The 22,029-nt window shown below is 40.6% G+C and overlaps 1 protein-coding gene across 15 annotated transcripts in view; it reads right to left on the reverse strand.

Annotated features, from left to right (window-relative positions):
• APBB2 (amyloid beta precursor protein binding family B member 2) overlaps positions 1-22,029 on the reverse strand; it is a 372,773-nt gene that overhangs the window by 273,302 nt on the left and 77,442 nt on the right. Inside the window, exon 3 of one of the 15 annotated variants that reach the window (XM_061192198.1) lies at positions 1,407-1,457. The exons of the other annotated variants lie outside the window; for them this stretch is intronic. The gene's annotated coding sequence lies outside the window, so the exon portion shown is untranslated. The remainder of the gene's footprint in view (positions 1-1,406; positions 1,458-22,029) is intronic. 15 annotated transcript variants of the gene reach the window in all.

Here is a 22,029-nt window from a genome sequence, read left to right on the forward strand (position 1 = left end):
CCCCCGCTCACCGCAACTAGAGAAAGCCCGCGCGCAGCAACGAAGACCCAACGCAGCCAAAAAAAAAAAAAAAAAAAAAAAAAAAAAAAAAAAAAAATCACTGAAATTCTGTGAAGTAGTTTACGTTATTTTGCTTCTGTCTACGAAAGAAATGGATACTCAGACAGGTGAAATAACTTGTCCGAGGTCACAGAGTTATAAAGTTGATATTCAGACCCTGATCTTCTGGTTCTACCCTAACACCAAGGTGCTTCAGATTTTATTTATCATTTTAAACACTGTCCCCTGTCCTTAAATCAAACACAGACTCCTTGAAGGAAGGGATCCATTTTATCCAGCTCTGTGCTCTCTCCAGAGCCTAGCAATACTCATAACTCATGTTCACTGAATTATATTTCAAGACTCAGCCCAGAAACCATTTTTCTTTCTGACTTCCAAGCCCAATCCCTGTACAACCACCCACCCCCTCCCCTTGCCCTCTATATGTTTCTAGTGCAGTACATGCAAGCCTTAACGGCAGGCTTCGTGACTGCCGCATGTGTGCCCTGGAACACAGCAGGCACCTAATGTATGTTTGCTGAATGAAATGTTTATGCATGAGACAGCTGGGTTCCTTATCAAGGCTACTATGTCTTGCTAGAAAATTGACCTCATTTTTATCTTTATCACATACTGAGGAAATTATTTTAGGAAAGAGTGACACAGGGAAAATGGAGAAAAACAGTCTTGACCTTTGGGTCCTACCCACTTCACCTGCTGTCCTGGGTATACTGTGTTCTGGAGAAGTGCTTCCAAATTTTAATGGATACGTAGTATCATTCAATACAAATTACAATTCAGTATGTCTGCGGTAGAGCCCAAGATTCTGCATTTCTTTTTCTGGGGTGTGGGGGAATGCAAACAAGAGGCTAACCAAGATTCTGCATTTCTTTTTCTGGGGCGTGGGGGAATGCAGACAAGAGGCTAACCAAGATTCTGCATTTCTAACAAGCTCCCAAGAGACGTTGATGCTGCTGATCTATGGACCACACTTCCCAGGAGCAAGAAGTCCTAGACTGTAATAGTGAAACTGTGCCCATTTAAAGAGAAATAACATGTAGGCTAAATGACCAGACATAAATTCAGAGTGTTAATGCTAGTTATCTCTGGGTTTCTTCTTTCCGCTTTCCTATAATTTCCAAGTATTCTATAATGACTCTTGCTGATGGAAATAAAAATTTTAAATGCTATATATACACATGCATAAAAAACTGTACATTTGGACATTTCTACTTTGCATGGCTACATCTTTATTTAAGCAACAAATATACTTAAGAGGACCAGACTTGGGAAATAACAAGATGGTGAATTTAGCAATTCCCTGTCTGCTCATTTTAACATGTAGATTAACATAAAACAGTAATTACCCTCAGCAAGCAGTCACCACCACAAGCATTGCTTTTCTCAGGTTCCTTTCCCTTAAAAGAAAGAGAAAGAATCCATTCAGTTGGAAGACAATAAAAGGCAAACCAAATTAAGGACAGAAGAAAGAACAAGCAGGTGCTACAATGAACCTCTTCCAAGTGGGTCAACAGAACCTCATGAAGTTGAAAAGGAGGTGGAAATGTGTTTCTCCCAGCAGAGGTGGGGTGGGCTGGGTTCCCCGACAAGGCAAAGTGCAACAAATTAAAGCAGCACTCACCGTGCACCTGCAAGCGAGGTGCAAAGAAATGGTCCTCAGAGGAGCCCCCCTTCCAAACGTAACAAGGAAAGATCATTAGGAAAAGGCAATTAGAGGGTGTGCGTTTGCAGGAAAGCACTCCCCAAATACCTCCTTCTCTTCCGTGTTGTTTCTAAGGATGCCAGGTTTATCCTATGAGTTGCAGAAGTTGCAGCCCAGGCAGGTGGGCATCTCATGCCCACTCCCATACCCGCAGCTATTCCGGACTCTTGCCCGGCCATAGGTACCTGTGACTCAGGAAGGGCCAAAAACAAAGGAGGCACTTTGTAACCAGAGTATTCCTGGTTAAAGTAGGACCAACAAGGTTCTGCATCCTCTGTTTTCCAACCCACAGGCCTAAGTGACTTTTTGCCTTAAAGAAATATTGTGAAACTCACTGTGAAATTACACGAAAGGATTGGAACTTAGTGTCTGGAAGGCTTATATATACAATGGGACTAAAAATCACTTCTGTGTGTCTATTAAGGATGTGGTTTCCTATCTGTGAAGTTTAGACACGCTAGACATTCAGCTCAACTGAAAACAGTGAGTCACTTTATCTCTACTGAGTTCTGTGAGTCAAGAGCTGGACCATTCAAGGCAAATAAGCATATGCTGAGGTATTTAAAAATGTGATCACTTGAGATTTTGATAGCATCAAAGTCAGCATCTTGATGGGAGAAAAAATCTGAATCTACTTGGACTTGCTTACATTTCTTTTACTGAAATTCAATATTGTTTTTATTTTGAATTATATGGATGGTAGATGGGGTGGGGGAGGGGAAAGCACCATAATCTTCTCGGTGCTCCAAAGCCTCAGAGTCTTAATATCTTAGTAGGAATTTTAGATTTGAGGAGACGTAAGAGGCATGACAATCAAATAAAATGCAGTACACGGTCTTTAGCTTGGATTCTGGTTTAACTTTTTTTTCAATGCTAAAGACTTAGGGGACTAAGTCTTTGGGAAATTTGACTATGGACTGATAATAAATGATATTTGAGGACTACAATTAATTTTGTTGGCCATCATAATAGTACTGCATTTACATAAGGCAGCTTCTTTATTTCTTGGAGATGAATGCTAAAGTATTTAGGGGCAAAATGCCATGATATCTAAAATTTATTTTGAAATGGCTCAGCAAAAAATAATATATGTAAATTTACACAGATGAAGTAAATAAGAAAAATGCTAATAGTTACTGAAATCAGATAGGGGTTCTATGGGTTTTCATTGTAGTATATTCCTTCTACTTTCTTCTATATTTGAAAAATTTTAGAATTAAAAGTTTAAATTTATATAAAAAACATTTATGACCCCATAGTTTTATCTCCCTTGTCCTATTCTCTTGCCATATTTGACCACAGTCCATCTATAGTAGATTATTTTCTTTCCTCCAGAACACATTCTCTCACGCCTTCCACCTCTGTAACTCTGTGTGTTACATTGTCTCAACCTGGCATTTTTCTCCCTCCAGTCACTGGGCCTCTGGTGAAAGCTGATTTATTCTTTCAGGTCAATCTCAAAGGCTACCTCCTCTCGGAAAACTTTCCTAACCTCCACCCCACTTTATGCATCTCCCCTTTTCAGACTCCCCATTACACCTGGTACCTCTCAGCACACCTATCACATTCTACCCTGCAAGGTAAACACTGAAACTGACATTTACTGAGAGCTTCCCACGTGTGAGGCCCTGTTCACATGCTGTCACATGAATTCTTTATTTCACTCATTTCTTTCCTACCCCACTGAGGTAGGAGCTGTCATTACCTCTTTTCACAGGTGAGGAAACAGGCTTTGAGAGGCTGGGTGACCTACCCAGTTACAGGGTCAGTAAGTGGCAGTGCCAGGCTTCATTCAAATATAGCCCATCTGCTTCTAAACTCTTAAGCACTAGTGTGTATATGTCATTTGCATGGCAGCCTGATCCTTTCCTACTACATTGTAACAATATAAGGGCAGGTATTGCATCTTCTTTCTTTATTCACTCAACCAATAATTGTTGAAAAGCCACTATTATCAGGAAACCACTGCCCTATGTGATGGGGTATGAGTGAAAAGGACAGTTTTTGACCTAGGCAAAAACTAAGGAAATTTGAACAAACTATGGACTTTAGTTAATAAAAATGTATGTACTGGTACATTAATTGTAACAAATGTACCATATGAATGTAAGATGTCAATAATAGGGCAAACAGGGTGAGAGGGTTAATGAGAACTCTGTACTACCTTCTCAATCTTCCTGTAAATCTAAAACGGTTCAAAAAAAATAAAGTCTATTTTAAAAAAGGAAAAAAGAATGTGACAATGAGGTCAGTTTTCTTGATTGGCTCATAAACTCCCTATAAAATCAATCTTAAAGAACAGTGGTTCAGTCATTCTAGCAAAAGGGGCGACAATGAAACATCTGACTAGGGCCTATTTGGGGAATGAATTCAAATGAGGATCTCCAGCTGAATGTGTGGCACGTGTTTTTTAAACCTAATCTCATACATGTATGTCCTTCCCCTCATACAACACTAACATGCTTCAGGCTCCAGTTTCTCCAGCTTAATTCACGATGTTTTAATGAACATACCCAGGAAGGAATTTACCACATCTCCTACTTCCCTAAATCAACTCAAGTTCTTAAGTTAAGTCTCAGAAAGACTCTAGGAAGTTCAATTTCTTTTTTAAGCATTGGTTATTTTTTGGTTTTGATTTTGTTGTTTTTGTTTTTTTCCTTAAAGAATCACAGAGTTTCAAGTCCCACACTCCATAGCCATCTCAAACCCAGAACTTTAGGTACCTACACATTAATATACTGAACCATCCTATGCCTGATTCTTCCCTAAAAAAAGGGAACTCGGCCTTTCAGATACTGTTCAGGGATTCCTCTCCACTTTAGTAAATGGCTCTCGCCACCACATTTGTGAGATCAGCTACATTTCCACATATAAAAACCTTCCTATGTGGAGCTAGCCTAATAAACCACCATGAATAACAGTAACTCTTTTTTTAGATCTAACTCCTGGAAAACTACAGCTCCTCACAGCTATGTAACTATTTAACAGATGCCATTTGACAATAGTAACCATAGTAATAAGTAACAGCATTGAGAGTATTTCACTGGTTGTGGTGCATTTTGGAAGTTAGTCTCATAAAAGTACTGGGATATGGGTGGTAAAGATATCATCACCATTTTATAGATGAGGAAAACTGAGGCTTACAATTGAAGTCAGAACTCACTCAAATACACCACTGCGTGACTTTGTTCCGCCGGGGATCCTCCGAGTCCTGGCTCAAAGCCAACAGTGCTTTTGCTCTCTCCAGTCAGAAAGCCAGGCCCTCTCCCGGAAACTGTCCACAGTACTCGCCTCATCCCTGGAGGCGCTCTTTCTCTACAGGCCATGTATCCGCTCATGCATCCAATCTCCTGAGAAGACTCATGTAAACTAACTCAGGACTAGGGCCCCGCTTCACTCATGCTTCAGCCGCCGCATGTCAACACACGGCCTCACACAGTGGGTGCTCCCCAAACCCAATGGTCCACAACCGCATGAACGATCCTGAGCTGCAAAGCTTACCCACGGGCAAAAGCCATGAAACAAAAACATACCCTGTTCTGGTGCTTGACAACTAATGGAAAGTTCAAGACGACTTTTTTTCATTGACCTTAAAGCAAAACAAATTATATTTAAGTTTTACAACATGGCTGATAACCATAAATAGAAAAGAGAGAGTTTTGTTTTCCCCATGAGTCCTCAGTGAGGCCTCCAACTCGGGGGCCAAGAACATTAGGGAATGTGCCACAGATCTTGGTTTTCATCCAGATTCCAGAAAGAGGGCAGAGGCAAATGAGTTTTACCAGCGATTCAGTTTGAGTTAGTCCTACAGGGACCACCCTCTACAGAATAATGCCTAAAATCGGCTTGTGCATATTCCTCTATCTATAGACCTCTTTCTAATGGCCAAGTTGACCGTTCTGTTATTACAACCTTGGATTCTTTAAGTCAAATGAAAAGTCAAATATTTTTAAAATATCAAATCATTAAAAAAAATTCTTCTCTGCCCTCTGGTACCAAACATAAAGGTCCTGACTTCGCACAGAGAGTGACTGATTCAGAGTTAACTGCTCCTGCCTTGAAAGGAAACCAAAGGCTTCCAGTGCCCCAGGACATCACAGAAGTTGCTGAAAGAAGCAGTTTACTGAATCGTACTTCTGTGTCTTCAAAGTTTTAACATGCCCAACAGTGGAAAACTAAAACCATTTGGATCAAAGAGGCTAAAAATCAATGCTTGCTTTGTTTGTTTTTAACCAGAATAATAACCAAAACTGAATATAGTTCACCAAGGTATTAAATTCTGTCTCACTGTATTTTTCCTTCTGTATCCAACTATACAAGAGACTTTAAAAAAATAATAATAAAATGCTCTATTCTACCATCAATAACACACATGTGCTTTGAATTTTTCAGGAATGAAAGACGGGATTGTGGGGCTCTCCAAACCCTTCCTTGTGTGTCCAATGGCATATATCAGAAGACTGCTCCCCTGCACTCATGAGAAAAGTGATCAGAGGACACCAGAGGGAACTTACGGAGGCTGTATGTGTGTGTGTGTGCGCACGCACGCGCACGCACTCAGCTGTGGTGTATCTATGGGTGGGGTTAGGGTGGGGGAGGGCAAGCAACAGAGTGTTGGAACTCCTAAAAAGCATCATAGGTGTCGCCTAAGATCTAAGATTCCACTCGCCCCTCCACTTTTCCTCTCTGTTCTTTGCTCCAGGAAGCTGACCCACTTGACAACACACTCCCTCAAAGCAATCCTGAGGAAAAAGAACAAAGCTGGAGGCATAACCTCCCAGACTTCAGACAATACTACAAAGCTACAGTAATCAAAACAGCATGGTACTGGCACCAAAACAGACGTATAGATCAATGAAACAGAATACAGAGCCCAGAAATAAACCCATAAACTTACAGTCAGTTAATCTTTAACAAAGGAAGCCAGAATATACAATGGAGAAAAGACAGTGTCTTCAGCAAGTAATACTGGGAAATCTGGACAGCCTCAAGTAAATCAATGAAAATAGAACACTCCTTCACACCATATACAAAAATAAACTCAAAATGGTTTAAGGACCCAAATATAAGACATGACACCACAAAACTCCTAGAAGGGAACATAGGCAAAACATTCTCAGACATAAATCGCAGCAATATTTTCTTAGGTGAGTCTCCCAAGGCAAAAGAAATAAAAGCAAAAATAAATAAATGGGACCTAATCAAACACAGAAACTTTTGCACAGCAAAGGAAACCATCAACAAAACAAAAACACAACCGACAGAATGGGAGACAATATGTGCAAATGATGCAACCAACAAGGGGTTAATTTCCAAAATATTCAAACAGCTCATAAAATTCAATATCAAAAAAAAACCCACACAACCCAATCAAAAAATGAGCAGAAGACCTAAATAGACATTTCTCCAAAAAAGACAGACAGATGGCTAACAGGCACATGAAAAGATGCTCAACATCTCTAATTATTAAAGAAATGAAAATCCAAACTACAATGAGGTATCACCTCACACTGGTCAGAATGGCCATCATCAAAAAGTCTACAAATAATAAATGCTGGAAAGGGTGTGGAGAAAAGGGAACCCTCTTGCACTGTTGGTAGGAATGTAAATTGGTGCAACCACTATGGAAAACAGTATGGAGGTTCCTTAAAAAACTCAAAAGAGGGGCTTCCCTGGTGGCGCAGTGGTTGAGAATCTGCCTGCTAATGCAGGGGACACGGGTTCGAGCCCTGGTCTGGGAAGATCCCACATGCCGCGGAGCAACTAGGCCCGTGAGCCACAACTACTGAGCCTGTGCGTCTGGAGCCTGTGCTCCGCAACGAGAGGCCACGATAGTGAGAGGCCCGTGCACCGCGATGAAGAGTGGCCCCCGCTTGCCACAACTACAGAAAGCCCTCGCACAGAAATGAAGACCCAACACAGCCAAAAAAATTAATTAATTAATTAATTTTAAAAAAACAAAAACAAAACTCAAAAGAGTTACCGTATGATTCAGCAATCCCACTCCAGGGCATATTTCCTGAAAAGATGAAAAATCTAATTTGAAAAGATACATGCACCATGGATGGACCTAGAGAGTATCATACTAAGTGAAGTAATCAGACAGAGAAAAATAAAATAATACAGACTCACAGACATAGAAAAGAAACTTATGGTTACCAAAGGGGAACACGAGCAGGAGTGGGGTGGGGTGGGATGGGGAATGAGGAGTATGGGATTAACAGACACATACAACTATATATGAGATAGATAAGCAACAAGGATTTTCTGTATAACACAGGGAAAAATATTCAATATCTTGTATTAACCTATAATGGAAAATAATCTGAAAAAAAATATATATATCTATCTGAATCCCTTTGCTGTATACCTGAAACTAACACAATATTGTAAATCAACTATACTTCCATAAAAATAAAAACAAACAAACAAAAAACATGCTCCCTTACCCTCTGGCTCCTGGTTGGGTTTGACCAATGCAGAGGTTCCACAGGAGGACAACCACAGGAGAGCACAAGGAAGGAGGAAAACAGCTCCCTCCCTGCAGGCTCTCAGGTCACAAGTCCTGTCCAGTGGCCCACTACACACAGCTCTCTGTCTCCCCCCTCACCCCTCAGGCCCCCAAGTGGGAGGAGCTTGGCTGCCACAAGCCCCAGGGCGATGCAGATCTCCGGTAGTTCCCCTACACCCTGTCCAAGTTCTCAGTATGAATGTGCCACCTGTTTCCTGATGAGACCTGGGCTGATCATATACCTAAAACCTTTGAATACTCACTTAACAAGATACTGCCCTAATTACTACTGTTTTGATCCCACCTTTATGGCAGCCTTACATCAATTATGTCAAAGAAAAGTCACTCGACAATATTTCAGGACCGTTTCTTATTTATTTATTTATTTAGTTAGTTAGTTAGTTAGTTAGTTAGTTGGCTGTGCCACACGGCATGTGGGATCTTAGTTCCCCAACGAGGGACTGAACCCATGTCCCCTGCAGTGGAAGCACGGAGTCCTAACCACTGGACCGCCAGGGAGTTCCCCTTCGGCACCTTTTAAAGCTAGCTGTTTTGACTACTGTACTGACATGGTTTTTGTTTTTTTGTCGTTGTTGTTTAATCCACAAAATGCCATCATCTGCAACAAACTACACAGTAGAGGAAATATACTTATAGCTTAAATGATTTTTTTTCAGCCTTAGGTATAATTGACATACTAAATGGTAAGATATCTAAAGTATACATTGTGGTGATTTGATACACATAGACATTGTGAAAGGTTTCCTCTCATCTAGCTAATTAACACATCCATCACCTCACATATTTATCTTTTTTTTTTTTTTTGGTGAGAACATTTAAGTACCATTCTCTTACAATTACACAATATAGTGTTATCAACTACAGTCACCATGCTTTACATTAAATCCTTAGACCTTATTCACCTTATAGCTGAAAGTTTATACCCTTTTACAAGCCTCTCCTCTCTTCTACTGTTTCTATGAGTCCAATGCTTTCTTTCTGATTCCACACTTATGTGATACCATAGAGTATTTGTCTTTCTTTGTCTGACTTATTTTACTTAGCATAATGCCCTCAAGGTCCATCCATGTTGTCACAAATAGCAGGATTTCCTTCTTTCTCAAGGTGGAATAATATTCCATTGCGTGTATGTATATGTGTGTATGTATACATGTATATATATAACAGCTTCTCATCTTCTTTATCCATTCATCGGTTGACAGACATTTAGGTTGCTTCCATATCTTGGCTACTGTGAATAATACTGCAATGAACATGGGAATGTAAATATCTCTTCAAGATCCTGTTTCCATCTCCTTGGGATTTTTACCTAGAAGTGGGATTGCTGGATCATATGGCAGTTCTATTTTCAATTTTTTGAAGAATCTCCATACTGTTTTCCACAGTGGCTGCACCACTTTACATTCCCACCAACAATGCACAAGGGTTTCCTTTTCTCCACATCCTCACTAACACTTGTTGTGCTTGTCTTTTTGATAAAAGCCATTCTTACAGATGTGAGGTGATTATCTCATTGTGATTTTGATTTGCATTCCCCTGATGATTAGTGATGGGGAGCACCTTTTCAGTATCTGTTGGCCATTTGTATGTCTTCTTTGGAAAAATGTCTATTCAGTTTCTCTGCTCATGTTTCAGTTGGATTATTTGGTTTTCTCGCTGTAGAACTGTATGAGTTCTTTATACATATTTTGGATATTAACCCCTTATCCAATATATGATTTGTGAATATTTTCTCCCATTGAGTAGGTTGCCTTTTCATTTTGTTGATGGTTTCCTTTGCTGTGCAGAAGCTTTTTAGTTTGATGTAGTCCCACTTGTTTAAGTGATCCTTTTTAAAATGTAAGTCAGATCAAGTCAGCTGTGCTCAAAACCCTGTCATCTCTGAGAAATGAATATTTTAGGTCCTTATTCTGCCCTGCAGTACCCTTCGCAACCTGTCCCTCACTCCACCCCCATATTTTTCGGCTTTACTCTGCAATACTCTTCCTTTTGTTCCCTCTGCCCTAGCCTCAAGGGCACCTTTGCTGTTTCTCAAACATGCCAAGTTCACTCCCACCTGAGGGCCTTCACTCTTGCAGTTTCCTGCACCTAGAATGCCACCTCCCGGGTCTCCATATCACTGAGTCCTGGTCAACTGCAACTACTCTAGGAGGCCTTTGCCCATCACCACCTCTTAAGCAGCCCTCTCTTGCTCTAGCTCTCTCTCACCCCTTGATTTTTCTTCATTGTGCTTATTACCCCAATACATTATATATATTTATTTGTCTATGGCCCATCTCCTCCCACGAGAACCCATGGTCCCAGAGAGCAGGGACCTTGTCTGTTAGGATCATCACTCATCCCCACTGCCCAGAACAGTGGGTGGTGTACAGTCAGCACTCACTAAACCTCTGTCGAATAAATGATTTGGTTAGGGAAAAATAAAAAGGACTGCTGGTCTGCTTTCCTAATGACTGCAGCTAAATTTCCAGTGACCAAGAAGATATTCAGTAGCCATCTTTAGAGATGCTATAGAAGGGATTCTGTAAACTAAAAGATGAGTTTATGGAATAACCTGCCATCCTACATGAGGATTTTCCACACTGCACATCAAAACCAGCAGAGTACACAGTAAATAATAATAAAAAAAAAAATGAACAAATTTAAATAATTATTCAAACCAGAGTGGCAAAGATTTTCTGTAAAGCGCCAGAAAGTAACCAACTTACACTTTGCAGGCCACAGAACCTCAGTCACAACTACTGAACTCTGCTGCTGCATGATAACAGTCAGACACAACACATCAGTGAATAAGCACAGCTGTATTCCAATATAACTTTACTGATGAACACTGAAATATGTATAACTTTCACGTGTCACAAAATATTATTCTTCTTTTAATTTCTTTCAGTCATTTAAAAATGTGAAAACCATTCTAGGCTCGTGAGCCATACAAAAACAGGCCGTAGGCCAGATCTGGCCTCTTAGCTGTAAGTCTCTGACCCCTGATTTAAATCCTTTCTAAGGGTTTTTTTTTTTTTCTTCTTTTCCTATAGATGAAATACATTCTGGTCCATACAATCTGTTGGATACATAGTCTACAATTAATTAAGCATGGAATAATTGCTTTTGTTAAAGAATAATAAGCTGGATAAACAATTTATTTAGGTGAATAAACATTACTAATTCACTCTTCCAGGACTGTCTTTCCACCCAGATTTTGGTCATCTTCAAACACAAGCTCTGTTATCACCTTTTTCCTCATCTAAGTATTTTCATTTTCCATCCTAGTGAAGAAATTTCCATTTACTCTTTCTTCCTTTATAGAGAGGGGAACTGCAACAAAATCTTAGGATAGAGGGGAGAGTGGCTTCCCAAGTTTGAGGCGAGGCAGATTCCAGTACAGTGTTTTATGATGAAGTGTACAGTGTGTTGCTTATACTTTGCTTCCAAGTACTTTCAAACACACCCTGTTGTGTGGGCCCTGGAATGAGAACTATTCTGATTGCAGGTGCTGCTAGCACTCAGGGTCATCTGTCCCCATGAGCCACAAAAATTTGCTGAAAAGGCCAGGCTGGGAGATGGCACAGCCAAAACAAGTTATTTCATAACTTAAAGCAGGAGAGTTTAAATTGCTCTCAATTATAATGATAGCTCATCTTTCTTACGTAATAGCAATACATGAAAATAAGGACTTTGAAGAAGCACTCTTCATGATATCACTCAGAAAAGTCGACCAAAACAGGTGTATTAACATCAAACTTGGACTTCCCTGGTGGTCCAATAGTTAAGACTTCATGCTTCCAATGCAGGGGGCATGGGTTCGATCCCTGTAGTTAAGACTTCATGCTTCCAATGCAGGGGGCACGGGTTCGATCCCTGGTCAGGGAACTAAGATCCCACATGCTGCAAGGCGCAGCCAAAAAAACCCAAAAAAACATCAAACATGTCTATTTGACACTGGACACACAGTAGAGAATGGGAACACTTCACTATAGGCCTTCGGATGCTCTCAATATCCTGATGTTGAGTGTCCCAGAAACCCAATCAAGAAAGAATTCAAGAGGAAAGGTCTCACCCCTCATGTTCTCTAAGCATAGGAGACATGGAACAAAACCAAAATTTATTTTAACCTAATTAATTATAGACTCCACTTGCCCAACCCACTGTGAAAGTAGATCTATTGGAATGTGGAGTGAAAATTTTTTAAGTTTTTTGAAACACCTCTGGTGCTCTGTTTCTTGATTTTCCCAGTAAATCAAATTCAAGTAAACAGGCTAAAGGAAGTCAATGGTTTTCCAACTCCTACTGTAAGTAACACAGATTTACTGTGAGATTTAAGCCTACAGATTTACTGTGAAAACCAGGGATTAAATTAAGCTTCACTTAAATTTCAAGATGCCAGAGATGGTCTCCTGAGAAAGCAGACTTGGCTTGAAACCCTGGTGTCTCACACACATGGCCCAATTCCCAGCAAAGACAGCCGTCCACAAAGCCGCCCTGTCTCCGCAGGCATCTCCTTCGTTCTGCAGAGCTTGGACTACACACATCAATGAAAGTTGAGACATCAAGTCATGGAAAGCTGTAAGATAAGCGCCTCTGCTTCATCTCACACTCTTAATTGAGTTTCTGAGGGAAATGGAAATGCTGACAAGGCAGGCAGCTTCAAACAAAAATGATCAGAAGTGAATGAATATACCAAAGAATCGCCACCATAGTTGCCTGGTAATCCCGTAAGCATTCAGATCGACACGTTCTTTTGGGGAATACCCAAGGCACCACGGAATCACCCTCTTCCAGACACCCAGGGGGACGGTGATGCTGAAACCAGGTGATGGAGAAAGTCACAAGGAGGAAGTTTCCCTGAACAACCCTGGCTTCGGCTTGTATTAGTGTGCTAGGACTGCCCTAACAAACTACCACAGACTGTATGGCTTACACAACAGAGGTCTCTAAGTCCAGGATGAAGGTGTCAGCATCAAGGTGCTGGCAAAGCTGTTTTGTTCTGAGGCCTCTCTCCTCTGCTGGTAGATGTCCTGGCGTGGTCTTCCCACTATACGTGTCTGTGTCCAAATTTCTTTGTCTTATAAGAACACCAGTCATAATGGTTTAAAGCCCACCTCCATGACCTCATTTTAATTTAATCACCTCTTTAAAGACCCTATCTCCAAATATACAGTCACATTCCAAAGTACTGAGGGTCGGGACTTCAACATAGGAATCTTGAGGGGACATAATTCAGCCCTTTGCCCTGCTGGAACCACTGCCGTGGCAACACTCTGCTTCTGTTTAGCCCTACCAGTGCCAAAGGCTACGCAATAAACTGATAACCCAACTCTCACTATTTTGAACATTAACTACCTTTCTTTTATAATGAAAGGATATTACATTCAACAATGTCCCGACCCTAATCTCATTTTGATAACAACAAAAAAAACCAACATATAATTTTCACTGCCTTTATAAAATACTTTGTTACATACCAAATCCAATCATAAAGAAAAGTCTTTGGGGGTGGGCGCACACTCCAAGCACCAGCTGCTGCCAGGCCACATTTTTTTATAAGCAATTTGCACTGCAACAAAGATCCAACACAAGGAAAAATCAGGACATTCAGTTGACATTCATCATCATGGAAGGCAAGTGTAAAAAAACACATTCTCACTTATTTCGTGTGTACCTTTTCATGCAGACACGTCTTTGCATGCAGGATTACGTACTGCTGTGTTAATCTGTACTGCCCGCTCCTGATATGGAAATGGGTTTAAAAAATAACACTAAGTGTTGTACACCTGAAACTAATGTAATACTGTTAAACAACTATACTTCCATAAAACACACACACCCACACTGAAATCAAGACTTCTGTTCAAACCAGGTGTGTGACCAGGAATATCATCAGCAAAATGTAACGTTTTAAAGCCCTACATCTAAATGATTACCAAAGCTCTTTTTAAAAGAAATACCAAAACCAGTATCATTTAAATGTGTTTAATCTCAATTTAAGCCTTAACAATTTATGACCTTATAACCATTTACGTCCTCCAAATTCGACTATGTTATTCATCAATTCAATAAACATTTACTGAGATTGTACTATGTGGCAGGCAGCATTCTAGGTGCTAGAGATACATCACTAAACAAACAAAATCCCTGCCCTCGTGGAACTGACAGTCTGGTAAGATACACACATCGTTTCCCCTACTGTCCTACAAACTCATTTACCTTCCCAAATTCCCTGACTGGGGCATGGGTATTTCCAGCCTCCTAATTTCCCAAAGACAAAACTTAGGAGCTATGTTATACTTTTCATTCTCTATCACATCCCTCCTGGGTCTCTAGTGGCTATTTCCCACCCTGCCTCCTCCACCTGCCTTTCCTAATACAGGTAACATTACCACCTACAAGCCCCAGCCATCAGCCCATCAGCCCTGGACTCTTTGTCATTCACCACATCCTGTTAATCCCACCACTGGGGTCCCTCCCCAGTCTCTTCCAACCTCTCCACTCCCATTGCCACAATCCTGGTCATTTTTCGTCTCAACTTACACATCCTCTCTAGAAGATGAAACCTATAAAGCAGAAACAGTGATCTACTCACCTTTGTATCTGCACCATTACTTGTGTTTGCACAGAACTTCGGTCGCACTATATTAAGTCAATATACTCTGTATTCCTGGCCACCTCCCCACTAGACCATGCGCTCTGAGGGCAGGGCTTATATCTTTTTTTTTTTTTTTTTAATTCTCAGTGACACACATGCAGTACATATTACGTGCCTCTTGAAAGCCACTTATTCATTCATGCAACAAGTATTTATCAAGCACCCACTCGCCACCAGGTACTACGCTAGATGATGGGGATATACCAGTGAACACAAACCCCCCCCAAACCCCTGCCTTTTAGAACTTCTATTTACACAAATTCCTATTGTACAAATTTATTTTAGAGTGAGGGTAGAAAGATAATAACTTAAAACATAAGTATGCAATGTGTTATAAAGGGATAAGTTCTATAGGAAAAAAAATAAAGAAGGAGAAGAGGGATTTGGGATTTGGGGAAAGGGGCAGGAAGGTTCGCAATTTTCAACACCATCAGGGTAGGCAGGCAGGTTTCACTGGGAAGGTAACACCTGAGCAAAGATGTAAATAAGAGAGGAAGTTCACCAGGTGGATATCTGGGGAAGAGGATACAGGAAGAAGAAATAGCAAACGTAAAGGCCCTGAGGCAGAAATGTGCCCAGTGTGTTCAAAGGCCAGTGTGGCTGGAGTGGACTTAGCCAGGGGGAGAATAGGAGGCAATGAGGTCAGAGAGGAAAGGAGGGGGCTTAGTATGCTGCCTGTCAGGTAACTGGAAGGACTTCATCTTCTACCATGAAGACAGAGAAGTCATTTCAAGTTCTGAGCAGGGGGGTGTCATAGAGTGACGAGTTTGAACAGGATCACTCTACTGAGAACAGACTAAAGAGAGGCAAGGATAGAATCAAGGAAAGCAGCTAGCAGGTCCTTGAAATAACTCAGGCAAGACAGAATGGTGGCCTGGGTCAAGGTGGCAACACGGGTATGTTCTGAAGGCCGAGTCAATAAAGTTTTCTGATGGACTGGACCTTGGAAACATGTCTACATTTCTTCCTTTTCACTGATAATAACGAAGCCCCAGCCAAGACCCTGCTCCTTATTCCTAGATGGCTGTGAAAGTCTAGGATTTGTTCTTCCCATCTACAATTCTCCCCTCTCTTCATCCTACAAGCCGCAGCGGGACTGGTGCTCGGAATGCTGCCCCCCATCACAGCATCACCTGCTCACAGTGGAGCTCCCTTCGGGGCACAGACCTGCTCCGAAGCCCTCCACCCTCTCCTCACGCGCCCAGCCCTGTCCCAACACCTCAGACACCTTCCCATCACCCCACCTCTGCTCTCCATCACCCTCCCTGCTCCTCTCCAGTGCCCTGGATCTTAAGGCCCTTGCTGCCCTTTAAAGTTCACTGCAGGTTCCACCTCCTCTAGGACATCTTCCCAGGATGGTCTGGCTCATGCCTGTTTCTACCTCCTCAGGGTTCCTGTGGCCTTTACTGCCCATACTAAACATCCCACATCCCACTGGCCCATCTAGACTGTGTGCCCCTAGAAAGCAAGAGCCATCCCATACATTTTTCAGGTCCCATTCCACCTACTCAATGGGCAGCAATCATAACACTTGCTGACAAAGAACATCATAGGGAAAAATCCAAGAGTACAATGTTAGAATTATTTTATTTTTATTTATTTATTTATGGCTGTGTTGGGTCTTCGTTGCTGTGCACGGGCTTTCTCTACTTGCGGCGAGCGGGGGCTACTCTTCATTGCAGTGCGTGGGTTTCTCAATGCAGTGGCTTCTCTTGTTGCAGAGCACGGGCTCTAGGCACACGGGCTTCAGTAGTTGTGGCACACGGGCTCAGTAGTTGTGGCTCGCGGGCTCTAGATCGCAGGCTCAGTATTTGTGGCACACGGGCTTAGCTGCTCCGCGGCATGTGGGATCTTCCCGGACCAGGGCTGGAACCCGTGTCCCCTGCGTTGGCAGATGGATTCTTAACCACTGGGCCACCAGGGAAGCCCTGAATTATTTTAAATATACTGTCAACACTTGAAGACTGGGAGCAGTCACATAAAAATCCAAATTTATGTCTTCTCTTGAAATACTAGAATATCAGGCAACACTGGCCCTCACTCCTGAACAGCTGAGTGGTCATCGTGCCCCCACCACCTTTTTTTTTTTTTTCGGCCGCACCGCGTGGCATACAGGATCTTAGTTCCCTAACCAGAGATTGAACCTGTGCCCCCTGCAATGGAAGCGTGGAGTCTTAACCACTGGACCACCAGGGAAGTCCCTAATTGTGCCCTTTTTCCCCCTCTATGCCCCAGTTCACTTGTTTACTTTTCTGTCAGGTCCTGGTAGGCATGTGAGTTTGTGATCCCCATACTAGACACTGGTTACCTTGAATTTTTTAATTATCAAGTTCTTTTGGGAACTGAGTATTTATTGAAGGTAATATCAGTTTTTCTCACTCATGATATACTGTGACAGACTTGTTTCAGACATTTCTATATTATAAACATAAATAATTACATACATACACAAATATACACACATATATGTTTGTTTTTTTTTTTTTTTTTTAAACATCTTTATTGAAGTATAATTGCTTTACAATGGTGTGCTAGCTTCTGCTTTACAACAAAGTGAATCAGTTACACATATACATATGTTGCCATATCTCTTCCCTCTTGCATCTCCCTCCCTCCCACCCTCCCTATCCCACCCCTCTAGGTGGTCACAAAGCACCGAGCTGATCTCCCTGTGCTATGCGGCTGCTTCCCACTAGTTATCTATTTTACATTTGGTAGTGTATATATGTCCATGACACTCTCTCACCCTGTCACATCTCACCCCTCCCCCTCCCCATATCCTCAAGTCCATTCTCTAGTAGGTCTGTGTCTTTATTCCCATCTTGCCACTAGGTTCTTCATGACCTCTTTTTTTTTTTTTTTTTTTTTTTCCCTTAGATTCCATATATATGTGTTAGCATACTGTATTTGTTTTTCTCTTTCTGACTTACTTCACTCTGTATGACAGACTCTAACTCCATCCACCTCATTACAAACACCTCCATTTCATTTCTTTTTATGGCTGAGTAATATTCCATTGTATATATGTGCCACATCTTCTTTATCCATTCATCCGATGATGGACACCTAGGTTGCTTCCATGTCCTGGCTATTGTAAACAGAGCTGCAATGAATATTTTGGTACATGACTCTTTCTGAATTATGGTTTTCTCAGGGTATATGCCCAGTAGTGGGATTGCTGGGTCATATGGTAGTTCTATTTTTAGTTTTTTAAGGAACCTCCATACTGTTCTCCATAGTGGCTGTATCAATTTACATTCCCACCAACAGTGCAAGAGTGTTCCCTTTTCTCCACACCCTCTCCAGCATTTATTGTTTCTAGATTTTTTGATGATGGCCATTCTGACCGGTGTGAGATGATACCTCATTGTAGTTTTGATTTGCATTTCTCTAATGATTAATGATGTTGAGCATTCTTTCATGTGTCTGTTGGCAATCTGTATCTCTTCTTTGGAGAAATGTCTATTTAGGTCTTCTGCCCATTTTTGGATTGGGTTGTTTGTTTTTTTGTTATTGAGCTGCATGAGCTGCTTGTAAATCTTGGAGATTAATCCTTTGTCCGTTGCTTCATTTGCAAATATTTTCTCCCATTCTGAGGGTTGTCTTTTGGTCTTGTTTATGGTTTCCTTTGCTGTGCAAAAGCTTTTAAGTTTCATTAGGTCCCATTTGTTTATTTGTGTTTTTATTTCCATTTCTCTAGGACCTGGGTCAAAAAGGATCTTGCTGTGACTTATGTCATACAGTATTCTGCCTATGTTTTCCTCTAAGAGTTTGATAGTGTCTGGCCTTACACTTAGGTCTTTAATCCATTTTGAGTTTATTTTTGTGTATGGTGTTAGGGAGTGTTCTAATTTCATACTTTTACATGTACCTGTCCAATTTTCCCAGCACCACTTATTGAAGAGGCTGTCTTTTCTCCACTGTATATGCTTGCCTCCTTTATCAAAGATAAGGTGACCATATGTGCGTGGGCTTATCTCTGGGCTTTCTATCCTGTTCCATTGATCTATATTTCTGTTTTTGTGCCAGTACCAAACTGTCTTGATTACTGTAGCTTTGTAATATAGTCTGAAGTCAGGGAGCCTGATTCCTCCAGCTCCATTTTTCGTTCTCAAGATTGCTTTGGCTATTCGGGGTCTTTTGTGTTTCCATACAAATTGTGAAATTTTTTGTTCTAGTTCTGTGAAAAATGCCAGTGGTAGTTTGATAGGGATTGCATTGAATCTGTAGATTGCTTTGGGTAGCAGAGTCATTTTCACAATGTTTATTCTTCCAATCCAAGAACATGGTATATCTCTCCATCTATTTGTATCATCTTTAATTTCTTTCATCAGTGTCCTATAATTTTCTGCATACAGGTCTTTTGTCTCCTTAGGTAGGTTTATTCCTAGGTATTTTATTCTTTTTGTTGCAATGGTAAACGGGAGTGTTTTCTTAATTTCACTTTCAGATTTTTCATCATTAGTATACAGGAATGCAAGAGATTTCTGTGCATTAATTTTGTATCCTGCTACTTTACCAAATTCATTGATTAGCTCTAGTAGTTTTCTGGTAGCATCTTTTGGATTCTCTATGTATAGTATCATGTCATCTGCAAACAGTGACAGCTTTACTTCTTCTTTTCCGATTTGGATTCCTTTTATTTCTTTTTCGTCTCTGATTGCTGTGGCTAACACTTCCAAAACTATGTTGAATAATAGTGGTGAGAGTGGGCAACCTTGTCTTGTTCCTGATCTTAGTGGAAATGGTTTCAGTTTTTCACCATTGAGGACAATGTTGGCTGTGGGTTTGTCATATACGGCCTTTATTATGTTGAGGAAAGTTCCCTCTATGCCTACTTTCTGCAGGACTTTTATCATAAATGGGTGTTGAATTTTGTCGAAAGCTTTCTCTGCATCTATTGAGATGATCATATGGTTTTTCTCCTTCAATTTGTTAATATGATGTATCACGTTGATTGATTTGCGTATATTGAAGAATCCTTGCATTCCTGGAATAAACCCCACTTGATCATGGTGTATGATCCTTTTAATGTGCTGTTGGATTCTGTTTGCTAGTATTTTGTTGAGGATTTTTGCATCTATGTTCATCAGTGATATTGGCCTGTAGTTTTCTTTCTTTGTGACATCTTTGCCTGGTTTTGGTATCAGGGTGATGGTGGCCTCGTAGAATGAGTTGGGGAGTGTTCCTCCCTCTGCAATATTTTGGAAGAGTTTGAGAAGGATAGGTGTTAGCTCTTCTCTAAATGTTTGATAGAATTCGCCTGTGAAGCCATCTGGTCCTGGGCTTTTGTGTGTTGGAAGATTTTTAATCACAGTTTCAATTTCAGTGCTTGTGATTGGTCTGTTCATATTTTCTATTTCTTCCTGGTTCAGTCTCGGCAGGTTGTGCATTTCTAAGAATCTGTCCATTTCTTCCAGGTTGTCCATTTTATTAGCATAGAGTTGCTTGTAGTAATCTCTTATGATCGTTTGTATTTCTGCAGTGTCAGTGGTTACTTCTCCTTTTTCATTTCTAATTCTATTAATTTGAGTCTTCTCCTTTTTTCTCTTGATGAGTCTGGCTAATGGTTTATCAATTTTGTTTATCTTCTCAAAGAACCAGCTTTTAGTTTCATTGATTTTTGCTATTGTTTCCTTCATTTCTTTTTCATTTATTTCTGATCTGATCTTTATGATTTCTTTCCTTCTGCTAGCTTTGGGGGTTTTTTGTTCTTCTTTCTCTAATTGCTTTAGGTGCAAGGTTAGGTTGTTTATTCGAGATGTTTCCTGTTTCTTGATGTAGGCTTGTATTGCTATAAACTTCCCTCTTAGAAATGCTTTTGCTGCATCCCATAGGTTTTGGATCGTCGTGTCTCCATTGTCATTTGTTTCTAGGTATTTTTTGATTTCCCCTTTGATTTCTTCAGTGATCACTTCGTTATTAAGTAGTGTATTGTGTAGCCTCCATGTGTTTGTATTTTTTACAGATCTTTTCCTGTAATTGATATCTAGTCTCATAGCGTTGTGGTCGGAAAAGATACTTGATACGATTTCAATTTTTTTAAATTTACCAAGGCTTGATTTGTGACCCAAGATATGATCTATCCTGGAGAATGTTCCATGAGCACTTGAGAAAAATGTGTATTCTGTTGTTTTTGGGTGGAATGTCCTATAAATATCAATTAAGTCCATCTTGTTTAATGTATCATTTAAAGCTTGTGTTTCCTTATTTATTTTCATTTTGGATGATCTGTCCATTGGTGAAAGTGGGGTGTTAAAGTCCCCTACTATGATTGTGTTACTGTCGATTTCCCCTTTTATGGCTGTTAGTATTTGCCTTATGTATTGAGGTGCTCCTATGTTGGGTGCATAAATATTTACAATTGTTATACCTTCCTCTTGGATCGATCCCTTGATCATTATATAGTGTCCGTCTTTGTCTCTTGTAATTGTCTTTATTTTAAAGTCTATTTTGTCTGATATGAGAATTGCTACTCCAGCTTTCTTTTGATTTCCATTTGCATGGAATATCTTTTTCCATCCCCTCACTTTCAGTCTGTATGTGTCTCTAGGTCTGAAGTGGGTCTCTTGTAGACAGCATATATATGGGTCTTGTTTTTGTATCCATTCAGCCAGTCTGTGTCTTTTGGTGGGAGCATTTAATCCATTTACATTTAAGGTAATTATCGATATGTATGTTCCTATTCCCATTTTCTTAAATGTTTTGGGTTTGTTATTGTAGGTGTTTTCCTTCTCTTGTGTTTCTTGCCTAGAGAAGTTCCTTTAGCATTTGTTGTAAAGCTGGTTTGGTGGTGCTGAACTCTCTCAGCTTTTGCTTGTCTGTAAAGGTTTTAATTTCTCCATCAAATCTGAATGAGATCCTTGCTGGGTAGAGTAATCTTGGTTGTAGGTTTTTCTCCTTCATCACTTTAAGTATATCCTGCCACTCCCTTCTGGCTTGCAGCGTTTCTGCTGAAAGATCAGCTGTTAACCTTATGGGGATGCCCTTGTGTGTTATCTGTTGTTTTTCCCTTGCTGCTTTTAATATGTTTTCTTTATATTTAATTTTTGATAGTTTGATTAATATGTGTCTTGGTGTGTTTCTCCTTGG

Source organism: Eubalaena glacialis, chromosome 5 (assembly GCF_028564815.1).
Source record: "Eubalaena glacialis isolate mEubGla1 chromosome 5, mEubGla1.1.hap2.+ XY, whole genome shotgun sequence".
Classification (NCBI taxonomy): Eukaryota; Metazoa; Chordata; class Mammalia; order Artiodactyla; family Balaenidae; genus Eubalaena; species Eubalaena glacialis.